Here is a 27432-nt window from a genome sequence, read left to right as displayed (position 1 = left end):
AAAGCAGCTGTGGGGAGGGGTATAAAGTGAGAACATCTGAGTCCCAGTGTCTGGAACCAACAGTGCCTTGGGGCCTGAAGAGACAGTGAACTTCTGAAGGAAACAGAGGAAGAACAGTGGCATGAAAGAAAACATACTGTCATGTGAAGGAAGACAGAGGAGGTGAATGTTCCAGGAAGGGTCCATAGCATCAGCTGCTGCTAAGGAGAGCAATGAGAGGAAAACTAAAAAAAGGTTTTGAACTTAGCAACATGGAGATACTTGGTAACTTTAGTGGGAGATACTCCAGTAAAGTCATGAGGTTATAGGCTGAATTGGAACTAGACTGATATGAAATGGAAGGTGAGAAAAAAGGGGATAGTAGAGATGCCTATTTTGAGAACTTTGGCTATTTAAAGGTAGTAGAGAGTAAAGACATAGTAATATCAAATGGCCAGATAACGACAGCAGTGAACCTGCTTATTTTAATCTTGTTTGTTTTATTTACTGAGGCTAATTCTGCTGTAATTTAGTTTTTTATCTCCATGGACATTTGAGAGCTCCTGATTTTTTTGAATTGTTACGTTTCCTTGAGTTCCGCCTAGCTTACATTTTGTAGCAAGCCTCCAGCTGGGACATGAACTGAGGGGCATGAAGTTTTACTGCACCAGGCATCCAGCTTGTCTTACCTCGGTTTCTTCACAACAACAACTCTATGAGGCTGGTTTCGTTACCTCCATTTTACAAATGATAGAGCTAAGGTTCAGAGGAAGCCACTTCCCTGCAAAAGTCAAACATCTAGGAAGAGGGAGGACTGGGATTCAAACCCAGGTGACTCAGGCTATGTGTTTCCTGATTGATCTTCGACACAAAGATAACATCACAGCTGATAGAACATCTCTGCCTTTCATGAGAGATTTTTTCTAGCAAAACCCAGATGTTGGGGGTTACTGTTTTTATTCATACAGTCGGCACACAGCCAGTTGAAGATCATCTCCCCTTCTTCCCTACTGTTGCCTCATCCAGCGTGTCTCTTAACTGTCTTGCTGCTGGAAGTAGTTCTGCGAAATGAAAATAATAAAACCAGTTTATTTCCCAGAGGCTTTGGAAATGTGTGCAGGATTTTGTTTCTGCTCCTTCACCCACCTACTATCATCTCAGTTCCTTATCTGGGACTCCACGCAGGAACAAAACACATCTGAATCCTTTCGTATCTCACCCCTGTTAAGTCCTGAGTCATTGGGGTCACACTGGTGAAATGTTGTGACGTGTAGAAGGAAAACGGAATGGATGGAAGTCATAACTAGCATTGTGACCATGACAGGTTGATCCCACATTAAAATAGAAGTGTTGACTTTGTGGTGCCCCCATGGGTTTGGAGATTGCCTTATGGGTTATGTCCTTAGGATTTCACAGAATGGTCAAGCTGTCCAAGATGTGGATGGCCGAGTTAACGCATTCCAAGTGAAATAGGAAAGTTGATGGAGGTGAGGTCGAGCAATATTTTTTTGTTGTTTTTTTCTTTAGGATCAAAGCCCCTATTTAATAGAAGTTTTCAGCCCGTGGAAGACACTAATTTGAGAGAGTTGTGATTTTTCTCTCCTAGGGTTTGTTCCTTCTCTGCATCTCTCTAATATTAACTTATGTAACCTCTGTTAAGTGCATGTGACAAGTTGTTTCTTTGACTTGAGGAAAAGATTTCGATGTCAGTATGTGAGACTCAAGTCTTTGATGTTTAATTGTGTTTTACCCAGATGACAATGAATGGTTGGAAGGACTCAGGCATTTGTTTCCGGCACGTTGCTAAGACCATGACCATAGTGGAGCCTCTAACGTTTGTGCTCACTTTGAGGCTGGAGTGTGACCACTGGCCCCTGTGAGGCCCTGGCAGCCACACTCCGTTCTTTGAACATAGGGGCTCTGGGTAACATTCCAGATTCTGGGCTTTGGGACAAAGTGACATTATTGCCTCAGCTGATCTTCACTCCCCCTGGATTTTACAACAAAGGGTATAGAAAGGCAGCCCCAGCCATAGGTGCACAGGAGTATCTCCCACCCCTATGGAGTCTGTAGATGGTGATGGTCAAGTTTACTAACACCTCAGGTTAGCAGGTGCCACTTGAGTTGAGGAATATCTGTTTCATGAATACTGATTTCCCTGTCTTTTTCCATTATAAAGCGGAGGTATGTTAACTGAGGATGGGAAGAAAATATCCCTGAAATAAAACTGATTTTTATAACAGAAAACATTTGTAATAACTATATTAAAATGTTAATGCTATACTAACAACTATGTTAATGTAATTCTATCATGTTATACAGTAGAAATTATTACACAAATTATATTATACAACCTACTAGTAATACAACTTACATATTTTGGAAATAAAATTATAAATATAAGTAATGTTAATATAATTATTAACCAAAATATTAACATGCCAAATCTTAGCAATAATACTTTAATTATGAAACATCTCACATATCTGTGAGTATAACACTGACTAGTTACTTGTTGGGCCTCATGTACTACCCTCATGTAGAAGAAACTATCCCATAAGCTTTGACAATTTGCTCTCAAATGAGGTAGCATTTTCCTCTAGGAAGGGTTTTTATTTTATTTTGGTGGCACGTAAGCCCTCCAACTCCAACACCCCCTACCCTAATGGTTTCATCTGTTCAGTTAAGGATTTCTAGGAATATGGACACGTTTATTTAAAGTCGAGAAATGGCAGTAGCAGCAGGGACTGAATCGTGTCAGGATCTTTAGCAAGAGTCTTGGCAACATGCAGTGGTGTGAGGGTCTGGCGTGTAGTTCATACCCAGACGTCATGAGTTACTGGCTTGTGATAGTTACAAAAATAGCCACATTTACTGGATCTACTATATGTCAGGCATTGATTGTGCTTAGAGAATTTGTGTGTGGACTCTTTGGTTTCAAGTGGAGTGGCTTTTATATTTCACCCAGCTGTGGTTACCAGTCACCATAGGATCAGAATGGCCTTGGGCCTCTTACAGAGTGGTGACCTTACTAACATCAACTGAGGAGAAGAGGCCAGATCTCCCTGGGGTGCTGATAATGTAAGTTGATGGCTGCAGGGCGGTGGCTTGGAAACCCACAATGCCCTTCGTGTTTTGTGTAGTGCTGCGAAGCAGAGTGAGGGTTTAATTCACAATTTCTTTACATTCACAGTTTTGGTTATAATTCTGTAAATTGTTTTCATACTGTTATCAAATGTAAAATAACTGAGAATATTCTTGTAATGGCCACTGAACTTGGAAGCTTGGGATTTGAAAACCTACCTTAGAGAAATGATTTCTAGCAAGCAGGCCACTGTCCCTCGAGGGACTGTAGTTGTTATCAGAAGTTCCAAATCCTTAGACACAGCAAGCTCTGTCTATAAGGTAAAGTATATGTGAGTATGTGTGTATTACAACATCTGCTCAACTTGTTCTGTTGCTTTTTTGATGAGCAAAATATCAATTTCCAAACACATTACCAAATTCAAACTAGCTTTGAATTTATATCCTTTTGTGTTCTTCCTACTTATCTGGTACCAAAAGTTCAACTATTATCTCATGAGGGTGCTAAAACATTTTTTAAAATATATATTCATGAAGGGTGGGAGTTACTGTTCTGCTGCTGCTCAAGGGATTTTTAAAAAACAGCCAAAGATTGGAAATTACTTAGTGACTTTGGCTTGCAGCCTAGGTCTGTTCTTAGAAAATATGTCAGCTTATCCTGAAGAAAAATTTCATCACTGAATTGAATCCTTCCGTTTTCCAAATACCTTAATACTGCCTTAGAAGTAGTGTGGAGTTAAAGGGAAAGATTTCTAGCCCATGCCTGTTTGCTCTTTTCTGGTTTGCCTAATGAATATTCACTATGAGCTAAATTACCTGCTATTCTTTGAAATTTGCTAAAAGATGCCCTTCATTTCTGTCTGTCACTGTGGACTGTGCTATTGGCAGCACTTGTGTGAGCAGAGACAGAGTAGGTATGGTTCAAAAAATACGTCCAGTGTAGCCGAGAGCATGGTGGCAATTCCGAGTGCCACAAAAGGTGTAAATCATGCATTGCAACTGTAGAGCACATGGACACAGCTATTCCAACCTCTGCCTAGGAAAAGATCCATTTCCTTTGTACATACTCCCAGCCATAGGAACTGTGCACTATTCTTATGTTGAAATACCTAAAGCAAATGAATTTTGTCTCTAAATAACAAATTAGTCAAAAGTTCATTTTCAACAACATATTGAAATTTTGCAAACTATTTTCTCATAGAGCTGGTTTACATGTAGGTTCCTAATTGAGCTGCAACAAGAACCTCTTAGAATGCAGTTGAAAGATGTTTTCGATTCTCTTGTTTCCTCTTGTCACTATGGGAAAATGCTCTTTGCTAATCCCCTTAGCCCTAAAAGTGAATGGTCTTGTCCCTTGTCAAGTGTGGCTTGATTGTCCTCCTCTTCCTTGGCTGAGTGCTAATGGCATGGAATTGCCCCACTCTGTGTTCTTCATTTGTAAGGGATGATCAGAAGGCATGTTGATATTTCTTCTACTAAATAGCAAACGAAAGCATAATATGCTCTTCCCTGCCCTTTCAGCATTCCTTTCTCTCACCGGCCCTCTTCTTAAAACAGAAAAAGAAAATGAAGGTTAATCTTAACTATTCAGTAAGCTATGGAGAGCCCTCCTGGTATATAGATAAATGCACAATGTGACAGAGTTTGTGAGTTGGTAATTGGATTCCCAAAACCAGTATGTTGAAGGTGTTTTATTCTATCTGCAAAGAGCTCTAAGAAATTCAAAAGAAGGCTTCTGTGTAAATGAAGTGGATGAATGGTATGAACATATGTATTAACTTAAATGTCCAGAGTCCACAGTAAATGTTGGTGTAGCATTGACTTAGAGACTTGTCTTGGGGGTATAAAGTGTTTGGAATGAAATGAGGATGAGCAGCCATGAGGATTCTTAGGAAGGAAGAGCGATTCCTGAAGGATCGACCCAAGCAAGCAGGTGCTATGAAATGATGGCTGGAAACCTTGTGGGCAGGATGAAACCACCAGTATCAGGGCAAAATACTAGTAATCTGATGAATCTCCGTTAACTGAAATGTCTAATGAACTGCCAACATCAGTATCTAAGAATGAGTGAAACAAAATGCTTTCCTTTTTCTTCCTGTTTTTGTTAGAAGTTTTTTGAAAAATTATATATCAGCATACTTTTCTAGTGTGAGAAAACACCAGTTAAGAAAATTAGTCGAGGTATCTTTTGAATTATTCAGAAGGAAAAGGAAGTTAGATCTGTTGTAGGGTTTTTAAAGTCCAGGTAGACATGAAAAAGGAGGAGGTAAAATAGCAGATGGAATATTGATGGTCATACATGGAGGAAGCTTGTTAACAGCGCTGGCCTGGTGGACAGATGCCAGGCTTAAGCCAACTTTACTCCTCCTTGACAAAGAACATTGGAGGACAAGGAGGTTTACTATGTGGAACTTTGTCTTAGCATTGTAAGTAATAGTAAAAGAGCCCAAATTAAGCAGCAAGCAAAAAGGGACAGAGTAAAAAGGAAAAGCAGTTGCTATGGGGGTGTGTGTTAGCATTTCGAGGACCTGGGCTTGATATGTTGTACAGCAAGAGCTGGATGAATGTGGCCTGAGGGCTTTAAATACGCCCTGCTTTCTTTAATATCTGTGGACAGATGCAGATCCAGGGCCACTTGTCAATGCTTGAATGTTTTTTCAGGTGAAAGCTTGTAAGAATGCTTCACAGTCCAGAATTAAGTACTGATTGCTAACTCCAGTTTCCGTTTGTACCAGTATGACATGGAGCCCCTGGCACTGCCTTTTTAAAGGAAGACTGGCTCTAGGTGAAATTGTGTGTTTAGTCTCTCCTTTGGTACATACTAAAATTATGTGGATTCATTAAGTAAAAGTTTATAGTCAAAGAAGCATTGGGTGAATCTATGGACTTAAGTCTGTTTTTCAGCTTCTTAAGCCCCAGGAAAATTTAAATCACCTCGTTTGAGCTCTGCAAATCAAGGCTTTGGTAGTCAGTAGTATAATTTTAGGCTTACGGGGGATTGACTCTAGGGGAAATTGTGTGGCGTATTTAATTTGGCTATTGATAACATGGAGCTTTTGGGAAGAGTAGGTTATAGTAGACTAGAGAGGCTGTGAAAGAAGTATTGGACTTGCAGATAATATCTGGCTTTGAATTCTTGCTCCGTCGTTGACTGCTTCATAACCAGCTTACCAAGTCACTTTATTTTTCTGGGCTTCAGTTTCTTCCCTTAAATGGTGAATTCCCAAGCCTTTGCCTTTTTAAAAACGATTAACTCTGAGACAAGTTAATGTCTCTGTAATGACAGTAGTTCTCACAGTGCCTAGGGTTAGTATTGTAAATACCAGATTTTCAGTGCACAGAGGGGTTGTAAGAACAGAGTGTGCACGTTGGGAGGAATGTGCGCCAACGCCAGAACAAACCCCAGCAAAAGGCTGTAAGTTGGCATGCTTTTATAATGACCACCATTGCCCATCGCTTATCTCTTAAAGCCAAAGGGGAAGTAAAGAAACACGACTGTGGAAACATCTGAAATAATCCCAAGTGGGTCAGTTCTGATGAGTCCAGCATTGAAGGTATTGTAAGGTTTTATACCCAGAGACTTGATGCCCTAAGTGTGATCAAAACACCAGAAGTAATGAAGTCAATTTGTTGGCGTTAAAAACTTCTGGCTTCCAAATACTTAGCCTTGAATATGTATGCTTCTGTCTTCTGGAAGATGATACAAATCCTCTGAGCCTTGTAAAAATACCTATCATAATTTTCTCAGTAAAACTTAAAGGTGAAACCATGAAGCAATTAGGTTCAAAGTTAGCATTTATCGTTGTATCACACATTCCATCGCCTTGTGAGTGAGATGCTTCGAGGTACAGGGGTGAGCCTCTTGACAGATGAATGATGAGCAATTCACCCATAATCAAAACCATACGGTGCACATAAACATAAAATTAATTTCACTTTTAAGGACTCCAGTCCCATAGCTCAAGAAATTGTTATGTGAGTAGAAGAAAAATATGTAGGACAAAGACAGTAGTCTGACTTTCGAACTGCTACCTCAGGATTTAGACATACGGTAACACCTGTAAAAGCATATTAGAAGTTTTGCAACTAAAGCCCAAGGTAATCCTTGAGAAAAGCATGCAAAAGGGAATGCAAAACATAAATGAGGGCTGGGAAGTCACCAGCGTAGGTAGTCCGGAGCAGACAGTTTGCTGCTACTTTGAGAGAGTTCCCTGACCTTCATGTTTCATCTGTTTCTTTTTTGAACGCTTTCCCTTGGAGGACAGTTCCATAGTCTAATAGATACAGATACTTGAGAGCTTCGTTAAGACATTCAGTCTATTTAAAAGAAAATTCCTCTTCTAGTTTCTGTGTAGTTGTTCTTGCTTGTATTATTGTAAAGGAAGTGTGGGGAATGGGGGGAATGTATGCAATGGGAAACAGTTCAACAACATTTCTCTCTTGGGTTTCACCTTTCATAAACTTGCGCTTTGCTCACAGAAAATGATTACCAAGGGAAATGAATTCACTGCTGTTCCAGAGCTGAAGGAGTTCTACCTGTAATAACAAGTGCCCATAGAGAATAACACAGTCCCAAGTTGAAAGAGTCCCTAAATGTATTTTTCCTTGGCCTCATTTTACTGCTTGACCTAATTCTAGAGTCACTGGTTTCATTCATCCAGAACCTTATTCATCTCCAAATCCTTGGTCTTCCAAAATCTGTCTGTACTCCCTGCAAACTACTCAGAAAAGCTAGGTAGAGATGTAACACTGGACTTATTAAAAGCTTAATGGATGAGTGAATAATTATGTCAGATCACAAAAGCGTGGGCGGTTCTTCTCCATGCACCGCCTGCACAAAATATAAAAGAATCTGAGGCTGCCACTCTGTATTCTCTTACCTATTATGTATTCTTGACCTGGGCAGGAAAGACTCTAAACCTTAGACTGCCCGGTGGATACTGTCTGGGAGTGGTGGTGCTACTGGGCGAGTCCATTGCTTTGCTTTGGAGAATCATGTTGGTCCCTCCTTCAGTACAAATGTGATGTGATTAAAGAATAAGTAAGCAAATGCTGTTGGACCCAAAGAGCTCTGTTTTACAGTTGATTAAACCGCATGAGCAGCTCACACTTTCTGTTGCTATTTGGATTCTGTGTGTACAGTTGTGGTGTGATAGGGTGTATCTCTTTCATGTACTGAAAGTATAAAACGACTTTTCTGTTTCACTCCTTTCTGTCTCTGGAGTTTTACAGAAACACCTTACATTTATTGGCCTGGAGGTAAAACTGAAAACATTCTAAAACTTGCTCAGAGTGACAGGAGAGGGATATCTCAAAAACATGTAAATTTCATGTGGTTTTTAGGACTTAGCTGAAATTAAGTCCTCTCACCTAGATGATCTCTTATTTAAAAATTACTTTATATTCCCATTTGCAGACCTTGGTTTTAGCAGATTCCCAGCTTTTAGGTTGAAGTACAGCTGTCTCCTCAACAAAAATGTGCAAAAAAAAGCACATGACCCATGGTATGGTTTGGCTCTGTGTCCCCACCTAAATCTTGCCTTGAATTGTAGTAATTGCCTGGTAGCAAGGGTGAGACCAGGTGAGGATGATTGAATTATTAGGGATTGGGGTTTCCCCCATGCTGTTCTGGTGACAGTGAATTCTCAGGAGATGTGACGGTTTTATAAGGGGCTTCTGCCTTCACTTGGCACTCATTCTCTCTCTTGCTTCCCTATGAAAGAGGCCTTCCGCCATGATTGTAAGTTTACTGAGGCCTCTTCAGTTGTGCAGAACTGTAAGTCAGGTAAGCCTCTTTTTTTTAATAAATTAGTCTTAGATATTTCTTCATAGCACTGTGAGATTGTACAGCGCCCCGCCCCCTGCTTTTTTAGGCCATGGAATCTAGCAATTCAAGATGGAAAGAGAAGTTGTCGCTCAACTTTCCCTCTTGTGTCCACTTCTGCCATCACTTGGCAGTATCATCACATGTGATCAGAGTTACCACAGTACAGTGCAAACAGCAACAGCATTGAGTAATAAAAAAGCAAGATGACTGAGGAATTTGTTAGCTACTGACCATTTTTACTACTTAAAGCGCTAAGAAAAATGAAACTGAACCATCAAGATCATAAACTTTTGTGAATTGCTCTCCGGTTTGTAAATGTTTTAGCCATATTTATGAAAGTAAGGTAGAGTGGAAACAGGTTTACACTTGACAGACACCAGTTCAAATGCCGATTTTGCTACCAAGGGTCACCTTGAGCAAAACCTTTAACCTCTCACAACCTCAATTTCTTCATTTAAAAAATGGAAATAACATAGGTTTATTATGAGAATCAAGTGAGGTCATAAAAAAATCCAAGTAGAGACCCCATTAATATTAGTTCCCTTTGCTTTTTCTTTGTTTAAACGAAGTGTATTTTTACAAGTCTTTTATAGACATTAATGCATAATTTCTTAGTCAGCACCCAGTTCCTGGACCACCCTAGGTTCACAGTAAACATTCATGGAATGAGCAAATGGGCGAGTACATCTATTTAGGAGGATGTGGCTATTAGTTCCTCTATTAGACGAGAAACACACAGTTTACAGTTTACCTGTGATTACTCAGAAAATGGATTCACTGACTACATGGACATCTAGATATATGTAGGCGTTGTAAATTTCAGGCAAAGCCAGTGTTAGATGTGAAAGTTTCTGTCTGCATTAACCATTACCTTCATCTCTGTCAAACAGTTATTCTGTAAGAATGTAATTGGTGCATTATTTGGATATTGAAGGGCCTTTTCATTGTGTATTGTAGAGAGAACCTCATCTGGGTGGTTAATTTAAAACGTCTGTGATAAGCTCCTATTCCAGAGATGGAGGAGGACGCTGGACAGGCTTTTCTGGGACAGTCTTTAATTTTAATCAAAGTCCTAATAGTCACTTAATGAAAAGGAAATTGTATGAACCACAAGTTGATCCATGTATGTTGTCATTAGAATTAAGTTTAGCCAGCTGCCAGTTTCTAGAGGCAGGCTAGGGCTCTCTGTCTCAGCCTGCTTCTGGCCTTAGTTTCTGAGTGGGCTCAGTGAGATGAATTAGTCTGGTGTTCCTCTGAAAAACAGGTGTTGGTTGAATTTCTCAGATGTTGCTTTAGCATCCATTTCAGACAGAGAACAAAAGTATTCTTGAAATGGTGCTTATTTGAGAAGAGGGGGCAATTCCAACCTTAAATTCATTAGTAACATGAAGACTTATGTGTATTTGTACTAACACATAAGAACTTTTATAAAATGGGGCATGTTCTTATGTTAATAGCATCACCTAGAAAGTAAGACTTTTTTGAAGAAGATTTTACAAAGGGATTTTCTATTACCCAGGTTGGCAAAAAGACCAGCCTAGGGGAAGGAAGAAAGAAACCTTAAGGATTCAGTGTCTGAATCTCAGTTCCATAATTGAAAGGGGACTTTTTGAAAACTCAAGTTTAACTAGTATCCAGGTTCTCTTAAGTCATACCTGGGACAATTCAAGTTTAAAAAACGGACTAAACAAAAATATTAGGGAAAGAGCATTCATGTTCCCAATAGAACACCTTTTTTAGGAAAGATGAAAATTCTACTTGAGGAACCTCCTTCACTATTTTGGCACCGAGGGATCTGATACCAGCCAGAACCTGGAAGAGATGAGATAGAAAAAAATAAGGGAATTTTAATAAATTGACATGTTGGAACCTCTGGACATGTCCTTATGGGAGATGGATTTAGAAATACATGAAAATTTATACAAGGAGGTTTTGACTGATAGGTTTTCTCTCTGACATACTTGACACATTCTTTTGCTCACTCTGGTAAATAAGTATTGGCAGGGTTTCTAGTGTGTATCAGCAGGGCTTCCTTGATACTCTTTCCCTTAAAGAAACACTGAGGACACACTCATCATGTGCTGATGCATTTTCCCTGGACTCTAATGTCCCCATTATATTGGTGCTTTCTTCCATGTATTTTTAACTCATGGAGAATCAAATAAATTAAGCTTTATTCTGGGCCTAATAACATGTCACCCTGGCCTAGTTTTCATTCCCTGGAGAGACTTGTGGATTTGCCTGTCACTTGGGCCAGTTTATCACAGAGTTGTTCATGTTCCCATGGCCTGGGGCTTGGGGCTGCATCTCTTGCTTCTATGTGGACCTTGAGACCTGTGGAGGGCAGGAGTGAGGAAGGTGACACACCCTGTCACCCCTCACACAGCCTCATCTCTGCTTTTACCTCCAGGGGCTCTCGCAGAATCCAAAACTGTTAAAACTCCAAGAAAACAGCAAAAAATGGTATCCTGCCCCTAGCTCCTTCCAACAGAGGACCCTAAAGAGAGTCCATTCAGTTGCAGCCAACGGGTGAAGTTGGCTTCCTTGCAGTGATAAGGATGAGCTGTATGACCTGCCTGTGTGCTGATGATCATCTCCAAACTCTCTTCCAACTAGTTTGTTTTCTCTTTTCCTGTATTTCCAGCTCAATCAGCTGTTTACTCATCAGAAAGTTACTGATGGCTGGCCTGGGCAAGGCAATGTGTTAGGTCCGCCTACAGGGCCAAAACCTAGTCCTTATGAGACATAAAAATGGCTCCAGATCCTACTTTGCTCTGAGTAGAGAGTAACTATGTATATCACTCCTCTTCTGCGCCTCTCAATTCTGTGATCTGTAAAATGAGGGGATTACTTAGATGAGCTCTGAGATCCCTTCCAGTTCTAAAAATGCTATGATTTTCAGATTACAGATCTCTGGAGTCAGTGTTCCACATTGCCAAATTTAAGATTAAAAGCACATTCTTCGAGCTCTTGGCATGAAGAGCATGCTGTCTGTGAATAAACCGTGCTTTATGGCCTGACTGCTTCATCCGTGGTAGAAAAAAACCTATGGACTTTAAGTTACTTCTTGTAAATGGAGAAAGAAACTGCCTTTGAGCAAATTGGTCAGAGCTTGTTGTCCTTCAGAGAGCGTGTGTGAAACAGCCCCTTTGCATATACTGACTAGCTGTTAAAAAATCACGAGTGTCTTATATTTAGAATGGAATGAGGTGAAGTTACTTTTTACTTATCTCTCTAAGCTGAATAAATAGTTACCAGAGAAAAAAATTCCATTCATATTAGAATAGTGTTCCTACTCTGCCTTCATAGAGGAGTTGGTATGATCCATCCTCATACTGGATCTTAACACCAGGTCCCATCCTAGTACACAGTGCTTCCTTTGGCTGTGATTTTTATCCTATCTTGACTGGCAGTGAGGTGAGGGGTCAGAGTGACCCTTCTGTTCATACCACAGAATATGTTGACAGCTGACACCTCTGTTGGGAAAATGAAAATGAACTGGGGAAAGGAGTGAAAGGACCATTATCACTTTGACAGATGCCCATTATTGGGGACTGTGCCAACTGGTGAATTCTTAATAATAGGAAGCAAATGTGTACTTCAGCTTCTTGACTGCTCGGTGAAAGGCTTCTAGGAAGGAACCCTTAAATGTAAATGTAATTGAGTTTAACGGACGGGAAGAGGCCACAGCACACTGGACTAGGAGTATCGTGGTGATGGTGGTATGTTTCTACCATAGAGGGGCGTGTCAAAGCTCCAAATAACCAGCCTGTCAAGGATAGAAAATAGCTTTGGTCTTACATGAAAGCTTTTACTAAGGTAGTGTCAGGCACCCTCTCTGGAACCTCAGTTCAGCCCTCTGCTTTAACCTGTTTTCTCCTTCCCATGTTCCAGATTTCCCCTTTTCCTGCAATGCGTGATGCATGTATTGTCTGCCCCATCTCACAGAGTTGAGTGGTTGAGAGCAAGGACTTGGGAGTCTGAGAGCTTGAATTGGACTCTCGCTTCCACCACTGACTTGGGCAAGCCAGTGAATGTCTTCACACCCTAGTGTCTTCATCTTTACCCAAGGGGATGATGATGCCATTTCCACTTAGTGATAAGGGAGAATTAAATCAGAAAATGCATGGAGAGGGCTTTGAAACCAAGGCTGATGTGTAGCGACCACATCTTGACTCTGTGCTTCCTGCTGCCAGTCTCAGCAACCACAGCATGGACTGTTTCAGTCACGATTTACTGCTCCCTCAATCCGGGGGCGGGGGGCGGGCAGACCCTACTATCGAAGGTTCACAGCCTTTACCAGCCCACTGTGAAGATCCAGTCCATGCTGGTTGCCAGTGGTCTGAGCAAATAATATTGTGGCAAAGAAAGGAAACTATCACCTGGAAAATTCATTTTCCTCCGGTAGAATTTACTTTCTTGTTTTCTGGTTGGATGTAACCCCAAGAAGTAAAATAATTCAGTCGCACAACCTAGGTTGAGTGTCAACTTTGTCAGTAGTGTGTGCCAAATATGGTAGTGGAAACAAATGCAGATGAAGACATAGGTGCTGTGTTTAGGGTCTTGTTGGGCAGCCAGAGGAATGCATGGACACGAGATTGGGTGTATTTTTGAACAAACATGGGTTAGAGGTAGATGCTGTACTTAGGTCCTTACTGGGGTGAAAGAAGGTGAGCTTACCTAGTTAAGGGTGCTGTGCACAATGCTGCGTTAGAAATAGAAAGGCTTTGGGGTGCCGAGCAGTGAATATCATTCGGAAAGGCTGGAGATGATGTCTTAGAATTTCACCTGGTCTTAAAGAAAGATGGATAGTATATTAACAGTCAGAGTCAAGGATGAAGTTGAATGAGAAAAATGATAGTCATGACCTTAAATTAACAGTTGTTATAATTCACAGTGACTCATTTCTGCTTTTAAATTGAAAATACTGCTTTAAAAACTAGCCAATTTGCCATTGATACGGAAATCTAAGACTCTATCTGATAATTAGTAACGAGTCCCTAAGAAAGAGAATAAAAGAAGAAAACCCACAATGTTATTTTCTACGATCTGCCAAGAAAATGTGAAAATTGCCGTCTAGAGAATACAGATCCCTCAACAAAGAGGGTCATTATCGTCAGACTGCTATGGTCATCAGTATATATGCTTTTAAATAAACCCAATGATCCTCTTAATATCATTATGGAAATTCTAGGCTCTAACACATTAAACGTATCCTATAGGGATGTTGTGTTGTTACTGTATTTTTCAAAGGCTTTGGTTTCTGAAAATTTCTAAAATAAATATTCTGGCCTTATTAGTTGATAATATGATGATATTCTTGGTATTTGGATTTACTCTTGTTTGGCTTATCTTTCATTTACGTAAAATGTTGAGAATATGGCCGTGATTTTATATTTAATCATCATGCTGTTTCTCCCCTTAAGGTAACAAAAAGAAGTGTGACCTAAAGCTTTGGCAGATAACAGTCAGTGAAGTCATTGGAAATCAGTTTCCAATTCTTTTTAGACAAGAAACTAGACCCAAGGTGATAAAATACCATGGTCAACGGCACACCATTGCTTAGTGACTGGCCTGGGTCTAGAAGCCGGGCCTTTTAGCTCCAGATTTGATATTCATCTTTTATACCATAACCTTGTTCATTGGAAAGACTGGGAACCTGGAGATTTGAGCCCACATATTGGAACACCGTGAATGAAGAGTCCAGGAGATTGTCAAATATGTTTTCATTGGCAAATTGTTATTTGGCAGTAATAACAATAACATTTATGAAGTCCTCCTAAGCACGTTTACGTGAGTTAATTCATTAGATCCATCACAGTGACCTTGTTGCTGGTAGTGTTGCTTTTCCCAGTTTCCAGATGGGCCGTTGAGGCACAGAGAGTTGACAGAAACTGCCCAAAGTTACATATTGGGGATTCAAAAGCAGGCAGTCTGGTTCAGGGCCCGCATCTGCTTCCCCAAAATGGGATCCAGTCATTGGGAGTTTTTTGTCCCCACCTCCCCATCTGGCTTCTGTCAGAAGCAGTTTTTATAATGTCATATTAACCACACAGTTAACAAAATAGACAGTACCACCATTTGAATCCTGGATCGCCACTCCATTTCCACAAATGCGTAGATCATAGCACTGTCCTGAATTAATCCAGACTTTCACAATGAAGGTGTATTTGCACTGCCATCTGGAAAAGCCCTATAGCTATAGGGCAGCTCCACTGAGGAGAGAACAGCATCTCCCCAGTTGAGCAGGTGATTTAAACTCCCCTGGCATTTGCAGTAATAACAACCGTATTTTTCCCTCCGCCTGGGCTGTGTCTTGACTTTGGACAGGAGCCCCAAGTGAGCTGCGTTGTCGTGTCTGCTCCCTGCACTGCAGAGGGTGTGAGCTGCATGCTCCCTACCCGGGTCTAATAGGGAATGGGGATTAGACTCCAGCATTCCAACATCGTTATGTAAAGTAAAATAGCATCATTGAGAGAGGTGGGGCTGAGCAGTCCAAAATATTTGATAACACTGAAAGAGCATTTTTCCTTTTCCACAATGAATCCACGTCTCCATTTGCATTTGTTTAAAAAAAAAAAAAAGAAAAAAAAACTCTTGACAGCACCAACAACACAACAAGAGAGATGCACAGCCTGAGCAATAAATCTCTCGAGGCATTCAGCAAGTGCCACAGGGCTCATTAATCTTGATTATTTCCCGTAATAGATAACTTCACAAATCAGCTATTATTCCTAATCACGCACATAAAGATAATGGATGGGTAATAGCTTCCTGCATGGTTAGACCAAAATAAAATTTCATGTAAAAATATATTTCTACAAATTCCAGGGAAAGGTGTTTTCTTGCTTTCTTAAAGGGGCGGGAGAAGATGGGGGAGCAAGCACTGATGGCAAAATTGAATCTTGAGGATTGGGTTTCAAGGAAGAATTAAGTCTTTCGGATGTTCTTGTGACTAGCTTATGTGCCTCTCTGTCTCTGGGAGGTGGGTTTGAGATACTTGGGGCCACAGGGAGCTACAGAACTGGGCTGTTCCAGTCTCTAGATGGTGTTTAGGAAGACCCCTCCTCCCAGAGTACAAAAGCACTGTGACGTCAGGGATGCATTACATCTCTAAAGATGGCATTGGTGTTGTGAGATTTTGCTGAGTTTGAATTTGGTTATCTTCCTAGGGTGTATGGATGACTCCAGGAATGCTCTTCATATACCAGCTTCCAAACTGAATGAACAATGAAAAGATTTATAAGTGATGAGAGATGTGTTTCGTACATACTGGGATGGGGTGTAGAGGATAAAGCATTTTTTTAAGCAGATGACACTAGACTAGAGTAAACCTAAGCAGTCCTAGGACTCCCAGGCCTTTTTCAAGGGGCAAAAGCATGTGTCTATTGAGTGCCTGCAACACTTCTAACTGGAATTGCCCAGGTGAAGGGAAGTAGCTACTGGCTTCTCCTTTTAAATTACGCCCTTCTGATGGCATCTCGGCTGATGTAGAAAATGGCACCGTTATCACACAGCAGCGAGCTGCAGTTGTCTGTCATTTTCTTTTCAAAATGCCAATGCATTAAAGCAAGGCCTGGAATGAGATGCATCACATTTATGACGGGATTTGGCTCCATATTACTCAGTCAGTAGGAATAATTGGCCTATCACAACAACACATACCCACAGAAACATTGGCTCATAACACACGCCTTTGAACCCCCTGCATTGCTGGATAGTACTAGCAAGTGTCTGTTCTTTTATAGCCTCTTCTCCAGGCCCCTAAAGTCAGAATTCCCCTTCAGACTTCTCTTTTTACCTGCAGTGAAGTAGTTAGGCTTTATCAGAACTTCCAAAGGAGCAGGAGGGCTGATCTACTTCCCATGGCCTTGCACACTATACATGTTTCTTAAATGTTGGAGTAGATCATTAACTTTTTTCCTACCTACGAAGTCTGTCCTTCTGGTATATTCTCCACCATGACAGAATCACTGAATGCTTTTGATGTGGAAGGCAGTGTGTTAGGCACTGGGAACACAGGTGTTAAGATGTGGTTTGAGGCTTTAATGAATGTCGTGGTTCAGTAGAAGAGGTGAGATGCAAAAGCAAATGTCCACACACAAGCAAAGGTGAGGCGTGCCAGAAATGAGGTGAGAGCGAAGTGCTGAGGTTGTTCAGGTGAGGCAGGGCTGTGCGTTAAAGGAGGTACCCATGGCTATGAGAGGCAGGGTGAACAGCATGAGTGAGCCATACGTGTAGAAACATTTTAGACATCTTTAGAGGGCGCTGACCAATCCAACCAGATTGGAACATCAGCAGTGGAAAATGAGAGAGAAGGCAGAGAATGTGAAGTTAGGCTGAATTTTAGAGGTCTCTGCATGCTGGACCAAGGGGTTGGACTTTGTTCCCTAGGCATTGGAGATCTAGTAAAAGCTTTATAGCAGGGGATGGCATGGTTTTACCTGTGGTTTAAGAAGATGAATTCAGTAATCTACAGAATGGACTAGAGAAGGAAGAGCCTGGCAGAGCTGGCATACATATCCCTGCTCACCTCAATTTCTTAAATGATGATGCTTCTCGGCTGTGTGAATGGATGTGCAGAAACAAATGTCTTAGGCAGAGGGAGCCAGGAAGAACTGGTGGTTTTGTTGGTTATGGCAGATACTGTTATGTAACACATCATCCCAAACTTAGTGGCATAGAACTTCTTCCTTATGGACTCTGTGGAGTCAGGAATTTGGACAGGGCACAGAGGTGATGGATGGTCTCTCTGTGTGACAGTGTCGAGAGCCTCAGCTGGAAGCATTGAAATGGCAGGTGACTCAGCTGGCTGAGGACTGGAGTCATCAGGAGGTGTCCTCACTAGCACATCAGACATGTAGGAGATGTGACCAGAAAGCTGGGCTTATCTGGCGCTGCCGACTAAAGCATGTGCGAGCCTCTCACATGCGTTGGGCTGCCAGTGGGATGGCTGCTGGGTTTGAGAGACATGAGCGTCTGTAGGAGCCTTCCAGTAGAACCAGGAGAAAGCTGTACGATCCTTTTCGGCCGAGTCTCAAAAATTGAACAGCGCCACTTCTTCCACATCCTGTTGGTGACGAGAGTCCTAAAAGCCAGCCCAGATTAAAGGGGGGAAGATTGGACTGCCACTCTTGGTGGGGATGCCAGGGTCACATAGCAGAAGAACATATGGGATGGGAATAATTACTAGAGCCATCTTTGAAACACACTGTAGGCCACAGTGGAGGTTGGCAGCTGACAGCAGCAAAGATGACTAATTCAGTTAGCACATAGGGTTTTGAAGGTGAAGAGGCTGTAGTAACTGAAGATACAGGAGTAACACACCAGTCTAGAGATGCTGAAGACTTGAAGAAAGGAGATACATGCAGAGAAGGTGGCCAGAGATAAGTCCAAGTGCCAAAGGCATCTCGGCATTTGGAAGAGCAGGATGAGGAACTCAAGAAGGGGAGTGGCAGACTGAGGATATGATAGTGAGATGAATGAACAGTGTGAAGAAAAGAGCATTAGTATATGGTCTTTGGAAGAGGGTTCATTGGCTGGTGGAAGCAGAAGCCAGATAGCAAATGCTTAAAGAGTAGTGAGGTAGAGAGAAGGCAGAAGCCATCAAAAGTATATCCAAAGAAGTCATCCTACCAAGAAGTTGCATGCCCCCATATATTTATCACAGCACTGTTCACAATAGTGAGACGTGGAATCAACCCTGGTGCCCATCAGTGGTGGATTCGATAAAGAAAATGTGGTATACCATGGAATACTATGCAGACATAAAAAGTATCTTTTGTAGCAACATGTATGAGCTGGAGGCCATTATCCTAAGTGAACTAGTGGAGAAACAAAAGCAAATACCACGTGTTGTTGCTTAGAAGTGAGAGCTGAACACTGGATACTCATGGATGTAAACATGGGAATAATAGACACTGGGGACTCCAAAGAGTGAGGAGGAAGAGAAGGGGACAGGGTTGAGAAGCTACTTACTAGGTACTAGGCTGAGTAATGGGATCATTTCACACCCTGAATCTCAGCATCACACAAAACAGCCAGGTGATACCCTTGCACATGTACTTCCTGAGTCTAAAATGAAATTTGGAAGAAAAAAAAAAAGCATGCCTAGGGAGCACCTTGAACCCTTTTGAAAAAGGGAGACAAGGGGTAAAAGAAGTAGTTGTGAAAGACTTAGGTAAAGAGTAGGTTTTTATATATGTTTGTATTTAAAAGAATAAATGGTAGTATTTTCCTCCTAGATAGAGGAACTTCTTATTTTTGACTTGAAGAAAATAAGTAAATTGTGTCTGAATCTGGATATGCTGCTTTTCATATTTCTTTTCCCCCTCCAGACTGATACAAAATCAAATGAATTTCTACTTTTCTAATGCTTAATAGTTGGAAAAGTATTTTATATGTTAGAATACTCGGGCATTTTAAGACTCACTTGAGAGAACATTGAAAGGTAGATTTGCAATTTGGAAATGTACATATGGAAATTACAGCATTATGTATGATTATGAAAACTTAGGGGCAGCCTAAATATCCAGCAATGAGAGAATAGGTAAAGATACTGTGGCATATCTACGTAATAGAATACTTTATAGCCATTTAAGATTCAAATAATAGGAAAAAGGCTAATATTTATTATTTTCTATTCTTTAGCACTGGGCTGGGACAGAAGTGATGTAATGGAATTCCACAAGACTTTTAAGAGGGTTAGGTTGTACTGTCATCAATGTTTAGGTGAAAATTGATACCTACGTTAAAAACCATATGTGCATACATAAATAACTCTTAAACAAAAATATAGGCTGGAAATGAAGGAATGATAGTTATCTTAGAAGAATAAGCTTGTGTGTTTTTTCTGTCACCTAAATGTCATTTTTTAAAAAATGTAATCATTGTATTCAATATCAGATTCTTTTATAATCCTTAGTTAATGTGTTCAAGATCATGTGTAGACTTAAATATCAATTGTGAGTTTCCTTATGAAATTCCTTTTGAACAGGGTGATTTCAAGAAAAAAGACATAAAGCAGTGAGCCTATGGTATGAATGTTTGCTTCTTCTTTTTTGTCTAACCAGCTTCCTAAAATAACATTACTGTAGGATACAGCTGCTCCTCCCAGTCCCTGACAGCCACCAAATTCAGGTTTCATCATTTTAACAAGTGCCCGTTGAGTCAGCTCGAAAGAAGACATTAAGTGAAATCGCTGGTCTCCCAGGACAGGGGAGGTAAGGCTGTTCTCTCTGGAGAACCATTCAGCAAAGGAATGAAATTTTTTGTGAGAAACATGGCCTCTTTTATAGATGTTAATTAGCCTTTTTTGGGCTTGAGAAAACACTGACCCTACATGCCTAGGACCTAAAAGAAATGAAACTCTGAGTACATGACACATCCCTTCCAGAAAATTAATGTGCTTTGCCTTTTCTTTCAATGCCTTTCCTCATTTTTTGAAGATGGGGTAAACTAGACTTGTGTGAGGACATATTAAAATGCAGGCTTCTGCAGTCAAACAAGCATGCTAGTCGAACGAGCATGCTCTCTGCTGATTGACAGCAATACAGGGAAAGGCGAAATTGAAGGAGGAGTTGACCCGAATTTTTTCCCCCTACCAACCTAGTAGTTTCTGAACTCATTCTGTGAAATGAAACTTGTAGAAAAATTTAACCCATATAAAAATGGGGAAAGAAAAGCGATAAAATTTTCCCAAATGACTAAAAATGAACTTACCACTGTCAAAACTTCAAGTTAAAAACATGACTCTCCATCAAATATAGAATGAACAATTGCCACAGATGTAACCCATTAATGAGACCAGTAAAATGGTAACGTTGGCTTAAAGAACATTTGCAGAACCAGGTATTTATAGGTATTGAGAAAAGCAGAATAAAATTTCTCAATTATGTATAATACTGATCAATATCCTAGAAAGTAATAAAACCATAACTAGTGGGATAATAGTTTCAACTAGACATACATCTAGAAATTAATCTGTAACTTCTAATCAAAGGCCAAATAGAAAAATCTGAGATAGATACTTCTTCTGAGAGAATGAAATAATCCCTGCACAGACCTCGAAGGGCCCCAGAATGACAGTGAAAGGGCACACTCTCCTACTTCCACCTTGCCTTATTAGTAGGTGTTAGATAATTATTCTTAACACCACGTAATTTGTGCTTTTCCCCCCTGAACTTTTAAACACACTTTTAAGAAATTTTTAAAAATTACATTTTTAAGAAATGTAATACCACTTTCACCTTCCTTCATTGGAATAGTGATGGTGATCCAAACACAAGAGGTGGTTTGCGGACACCACTTTATCCTTGATCTCAGGCCTTGCCTCTTAATTCAGGCATCAAAAGGGAGAAAAGATTTCCCACCCATTGCAAGGTTCATAGCTGAGACCCTCATAGCAAAAGACTATGAAGAGAAAAGCAGACAGATATATTTAACGTTACATGGGTGCCTTGATAAGGAAATGAAGAACCAAAGAAACAGGGAGAACTGTGTTTCTAGCAGTCATGAAGAAGTGTGATTGGGGGAAAGAAGGGTATGATCTCATGATAATAAATTAAGGAGGCTTAGCAGATCTTGTTGGTTCACATTCTTCTCTGTGTTCCTGTTTGTTCAGAGATAAGGATGTTCCTTTTCTCTGGGTATAGACAAGGCCAGAAAATTCTTTCTGGGTTTTGTGACCCACTTCAGGGAAGAAGGTGAGAGTGGCCCTATTGCCTCTGCTGTTTCCTCAGATGCCAAGCTTTCAGTTTGGGATAGTGCGGCCTGAACCCCATCAGCATTCTGGACTGATAAACCCTCCATCCAGAGCTGAGTGAATCCATCCAACCATGGGACTCGGATATCTTACTTTATCACCTCTGAATTTGCAGCTCAACTTTCCTTTGACCTTCTCTGTTGGGAAGTGCTTTTCCTGGTGTTTCAGATGCTGCCCAGTGTAGTTCCGTCCATTCTCGTGTGTAATAGGAGGCTGTGCTGCTTGAATGGCATCAGTCTTCATTTCTTACTCTGCAAGGACTTAGCATGCTGATAGGGGCAAAGCAGTGCAGTTACTTGTAACTGTCTCCTCTGGCTTTTTCGCATCTGCAGATATGTTGACTTCCTCAACAGAAGAAGTTCATGCTGCTGTCAATCATTTGTGAGATACTTGGTCTGTTCCCTCTTCAGATGGTGCTTATTTTAGGGCCACAGTTTGATGTTTGGGAATTAGTTAATGTGAAAATTTCATTTGACTATTGCCAGGGTTGGGGCTTAGTCTTGAAAGTCCTAACACCCAACATTGTTTTAGCTGCACCTGGGGATATTTCTATCTTCACAGAGAGGGTATTGTGAAATTTAAACTAATACCAGTTTTAATTTATGTGAGTAAGTATATGCCATGCCAACTAGAGACCTGGAAAAGAGGAGGAAGAAGGCCAAAAAAGATGTTACCAAATCAAACCAATAGCCCTACGCATATCCCAGCTCATAATTTCCGCAAATCACTACCTTAAAGTCATCAAATTGAGGATCACAGTGAAACTGTTCCTGTGTGTCAACTGAAGTTTTAAACAAAGTTGATATACTATAATCTACAACTATAAAACAATTCAGCAATTTTAATTCATCGGGGAGCCATTTGTTTACTTGAATCGTCCAGGCCCTTTTTCCAGCTGAATCAGCCAGTCAGTTCAGTTAACATGGCCCAAATTGTCAGCGTAATCTCAGCCCACTGCTTATTTCTTGATCTCTGTTTTACAGTTAGAACCCCAGAATGGCTGACTAATAAGGTCAACTTGTGATATAATTATGATGGCTGCAGATTGTATCTCTACCACTCACACTAAATTAACTCTAAGGTTGAGTCAGTATTTTCCATTATTGACATGGACAATTAGTAGCCACGTACAATTGGTTACAGTTCATTTCTGCTAATGGTATTACAGATGAGATCAGACCAACCACACGACAGTCCACATGAGTTCTCAGAGACCGGATGTCCACGTGGTACTGAAAGCCATTCCATTTTTCAGGCCAGTTGATAAAACCACTTTCTGTGTATTGCAGTGCTTTCTTTGCCCTTGTGTTTATGAAACGTGTCTTTGTGGCAAATTAACTTGCTGGAGACCTAGTTGCCTAACTCAATTGAATCGCAGAACATTAACTTTACACTGAGTACACAACAGTGACAAGAACTGTGTGTTATTTTAGAAACATAAGAATCTGCTATCTTTCTAAAATGCCATCATTTGTAAGCACAGCTTTGGAAGAAAAGTTTGTGCGAATTAGCCGTGGCTGTAGCGGTTCTAGTTACTAGGATATGCAGTCCACTTAGGGCAAAGAGCTGCATGGTTTTTTGAAACTACCTTGTCTGTCTCTTCTGCCTCATTCTTATTATAATGAACTCGGGAATGTTTAGTAAATCAGGCGGCTTGAAATGGTTGAATGTTTTCCAACCTTCTCATACTGAAGTGGTCAACAGTAAGGCTCCCATAGCAACCAGCTTTCTCCTGAAAGCAGTTTCTTTGGAAGGGGGAAAAAAGCAAAAGGGAAGCGGGAGCCGTGTCTATATGTTAAATATATCTGCGGATTTATTTTTTAAGGTAGAAAAGAGTGTTTTAAACACTCAGGGGAAAAAAGCTGCCCATCATGTGTCCATGTCAGCATGTCTGTCATTTGGTTTCTTCATGAGGAGGAATGTGTCCCTGACATACAAAATACCTTAGCCATCGATGAGCAAATATAAAACTGCTTGGTGTAATCCCTTCAGTAGGAGACATTCGCGAGAATTCTAGGGCAAAACCTTGAAGGATACACTGCACTTGTTTTAATTGAATATCATTTTGTACATTCATTAATGTGTCCATTCTAATTTCCCAAAATGGCAAATAATGATGTGTGAAAACAGTATAATTACATTTTGATATTTTTGGTGGAGTAATAACTGGATTCGATTTGCTTTTGATCTTGAAAGTTGTTTATCATTGCTGTCAATCATTCATCGCTTTTAATTATATTTATGTCCATTTTCAGTTTTTAATGAGGCACCCAGATGAGCACTGGCCCTGATGCCTGGCCCCTGTGATACTTTGTGCAGGGGGTTTACAAAACGAAGTTTCTTCCTTTGCTTGTTAGCAAAATACCTTGAGATTCTCTTTTGTAAGAGAAGCATGGATATGTGACACACGGTTAGCAGGCTGCTAAGCTGAGCTTGTGACTTCATTAGAGTGAGCATTCTTGCATTTGTGTGGAAGTAGCATATTGGCTGGCGGTTGTGTACTGTATCATTCCAGAATGTGTCCTTTGGATTGACATGACTGAGTCCCATGGCAGAGTCCTGTCCGTGACTGCATGTCACTGTCTGAGTGCCCCAGTGTTGGGCATGTTTTCTCCAGTAGCTCATGAGTTATCTGGAGCTGAGATGAAGCTAAGGGATGTTTTTAATCCATGACTCGCCGGGGGAGGGCAGCTGAGGGTTAACAGAGGCATGTAAGCTCGCATATCTTTTGCCTACATTTTTAACTGTAACAAGGAGTTGTCACTTGGAAACAGCCTCCCAGCTTGGGAAAAGGCCTGTTGAAAGAGGTTATGGTAAAATTTTTGTTTGGAGACCAGAAAAAGACAGTGACAGAGGCAGGCACGCAGTGCTTCGCACTAGGAGATGCAGACATTGGCATTCATCATCATGACAGGAGACTCTTCAAAATGAAATTCTCACAAATTGTGAGGCCAACACTTAGAATCAGGAAGAAAATGATGAAACCGCTTGTGAAACTCCCTTGTGAAAAAGGATGCATTTATTTTAGCTGATTTTTAGAGTAAAATGATCTTTTAAAAAAACATATCCTTAGAATTTACAGTGTAATATTTTGCCATATTTATTGTACATTATCATGAAAGTATGTCTGGACACCTACCTCGCATCCATAGGTATTAACAGCTCCCTTTACCACCTCCTGCCTTGGTAGTGATAACTGATTTTGCAAAAACAAACAAGTAGCCTCCGTTGACCTGCATTACTGTGAAACACATTATGCACCCAATGCAGAGGCAATGCGTTCACTTCTACCTCTGAACATCTAAAGCTTAAATAATGCAGTTTAGGAAGGTAATCTATTAGAATAGTTCTCTTGAGAGAAGTGCTGTGTTATGAATGAATTCTGCATTTAAAATATCCATTTTGTTGCCTCCCTCCTGCTAATTACTTCTTTCTTTGTCTTACCTCTAATTTGCATTACTTGAGCAGAAGAGAGGGAATGGAGTCCGTTGTTTTCCCCTTCATGAATCCTTACACTTAGTGGCAACTGTGTTGTTGACTTAAGCTCATTTCTGTTGAAGGGAAACTGCATTCCCAAGGAAAAGATAATCGCTAATCACACTATCTAATTACAAAGAAGAGTAAATCACTAAAAACAAATTAAGTATCTTAAATAAAAATAGAAAAGGAAAGCAGTTAAGAATCAAAGAAGGAAGTTGCTGCGCACTCTCAAGTCTTGCGGGAGCTAACTGAAAGCAGCCTGTGTTTGGCTGTACAGCCAGACTGGGCATGCGCAAACCTTTTCTCCACGGAACCCCTCTTCAGAGAGTTTGACCAAAATGACCAAACCAAACAAAAACCTTGGATCAGAAGCAATTGTGAGTATCTTTTGGTTGTAACCTTAGAAGCAACAAGTTGCCCTCTCTGTGTGGCCCTGAGGACCTGCTCACTTGTCCTCTGTATACCAGGATAATGGAGGTTACTGTCAAATTACTGTGGCCCCAATTTAAATGAACTGGGAACTAATAAGAATTCTATATTAACCCACTCTTCCTCTTCTCCCTCCTTTTCTATATTACTTGTTTCTTTTCTTTTCTTTTCTTTTTTTTTTTTTTTTGAGACGGAGTTTCACTCTTGTTACCCAGGCTGGAGTGCAATGGCGCGATCTCGGCTCACCTCAACCTCCACCTCCTGGGTTCAGGCAGTTCTCCTGCCTCAGCCTCCTGAGTAGCTGGGGTTACAGGCACGCGCCACCACGCCCAGCTAATTTTTGTATTTTTAGTAGAGACGGGGTTTCACCATGTTGACCAGGATGGTCTCGATCTGTTGACCTCGTGATCCACCCGCCTCGGCCTCCCAAAGTGCTGGGATTACAGGCTTGAGCCACGGTGCCTGGCCTATTACTTGTTTCTTATGTCTTCAAATGTATGCCAGTCTAATGGAAGTTAGAAACAATAGGAAATGAATCGTTTTCATCACCGACTCAGAAAATGTGGCTGGAGGAGTAGTGCTGTTCCTCACAAAATTCTCCTGATGATGTTTTCGCTGGGCAGTTGCCACATCCTTTTTTAGTTAATGCAGTTTAGTGATTTATAGTATTTCCCAACAAAAGTAGAACTGCCCATCACATTCATTTTTATGGTATGTTTGTAGAAAAATTAAGAAAACAAAGATAGGAGAGAGATTTCATTGAACCATTAACAGTAAAAACTTGCCTTTAAAAATATTTGTATGTCTTCCCTTTTAGTAATTATTCACAAAATACTTCCATTTGCTTTTCAAGCACTTTGTCCAATCCTGTTCTGTTTGAAGAAAGGTCAGAAGATCTGAAAGTAAATTTCTGAGTTGGGAGGATTTAGGAGAAGAGATGCGCATAAGAGATGGAAACGCAGTCTGGGAAAATGAAATACCCAGTGATATGACCTTTTGGTTCTATCTCTCTGCCTCGAGCCTCTTGGGTTATAATAAGCTTCTGCTCGACCCTGACTCTGGGACCAGGGAATCGAGCACTCTGGTTCAACAGTGGGTAGCAGGGCACCATCACTAACAGTCTTTGACCTTATACTTCTGAAAACCAAGCTTTGCTTTCCACTCTTTGTCACCAAGGGCTCATATATAGCATATTTTGTTTTTCCCTTCCATGTTTTAAGATCCTCCTGGGATCCTGAGTTTCTGAGGGGTTTTCCTTACACTATACTCAGCCTGGTAGGGACATCCCCAAATGGTGGATCTCTCTGGTCAACCAACCTCTGTCAACATCATTACGTCTCATCAAGGACTTCCCAGATGGACTGTAGCTGGGTCCCTCCTCCAGGCCCTTCTGGGGTTTAACCCATGCTGCCCCTGACCACATGACATCTAACACATGGAGTCAGGGAGGACTGGATGCCGTGCTGCAGGGACTGTGTTCCGGTTAAAGCCAGAGTAACAGCATTCACCACAGGCTGAGGCCTCATCACTAAACCAAGGCTGTTCCTAGGTACTAACCAGGAAGGCACATTCAGGATGATGATTGAAAGAAAGTCATGTGGCCAGTGAAGGTGTAGCGTGTTGTCTGTTTGAAGGGTGAGGTGTGTTTCGTACGCCCATATTTTAGATAGAATGGGCCAAGTGAAGGACAGTCTTAGGACGGGGACAAAGAGGCTGAGGAGTAGGATGTTGTATGCCATGAGCAGCAACAGGCACTTGGCAAGCCATCACTTTCTTTCTGTGATGGGTCAGGAGCCAGTGTGTTCTTTCCTCTGTTCAGCTGAGAGTAGTAGACCCTGTCTCCAAGCCATTGCAAGTAGAGGCGGGTGTC

The 27432-nt window shown here is 41.0% G+C and overlaps 1 protein-coding gene and 1 long non-coding RNA gene across 41 annotated transcripts in view; one reads left to right on the top strand and one right to left on the bottom strand.

Moving 5' to 3' along the window:
* CELF2 (CUGBP Elav-like family member 2) overlaps positions 1 to 27432 on the top strand; it is an 859904-nt gene that overhangs the window by 602839 nt on the left and 229633 nt on the right. The window lies entirely within an intron of this gene.
* On the bottom strand, positions 26 to 25462 carry LOC118143155 (uncharacterized). Of its 2 annotated transcripts, XR_008473142.2 has the most exons (5): positions 25098 to 25462; positions 13571 to 13683; positions 10622 to 10702; positions 3283 to 3377; positions 26 to 1040 (listed from the first exon to the last, which is right to left on the bottom strand). It is a non-coding gene; the product is annotated as an uncharacterized LOC118143155 (long non-coding RNA). The 2 variants fall into 2 exon arrangements; XR_008473143.2 differs by lacking the exon at positions 10622 to 10702 and having other exon boundaries at positions 25098 to 25460.

This window comes from Callithrix jacchus, chromosome 7, assembly GCF_049354715.1.
Source record: "Callithrix jacchus isolate 240 chromosome 7, calJac240_pri, whole genome shotgun sequence".
Taxonomy (NCBI): Eukaryota; Metazoa; Chordata; class Mammalia; order Primates; family Cebidae; genus Callithrix; species Callithrix jacchus.
This window is presented reverse-complemented; position numbering and strand designations above follow the sequence as displayed.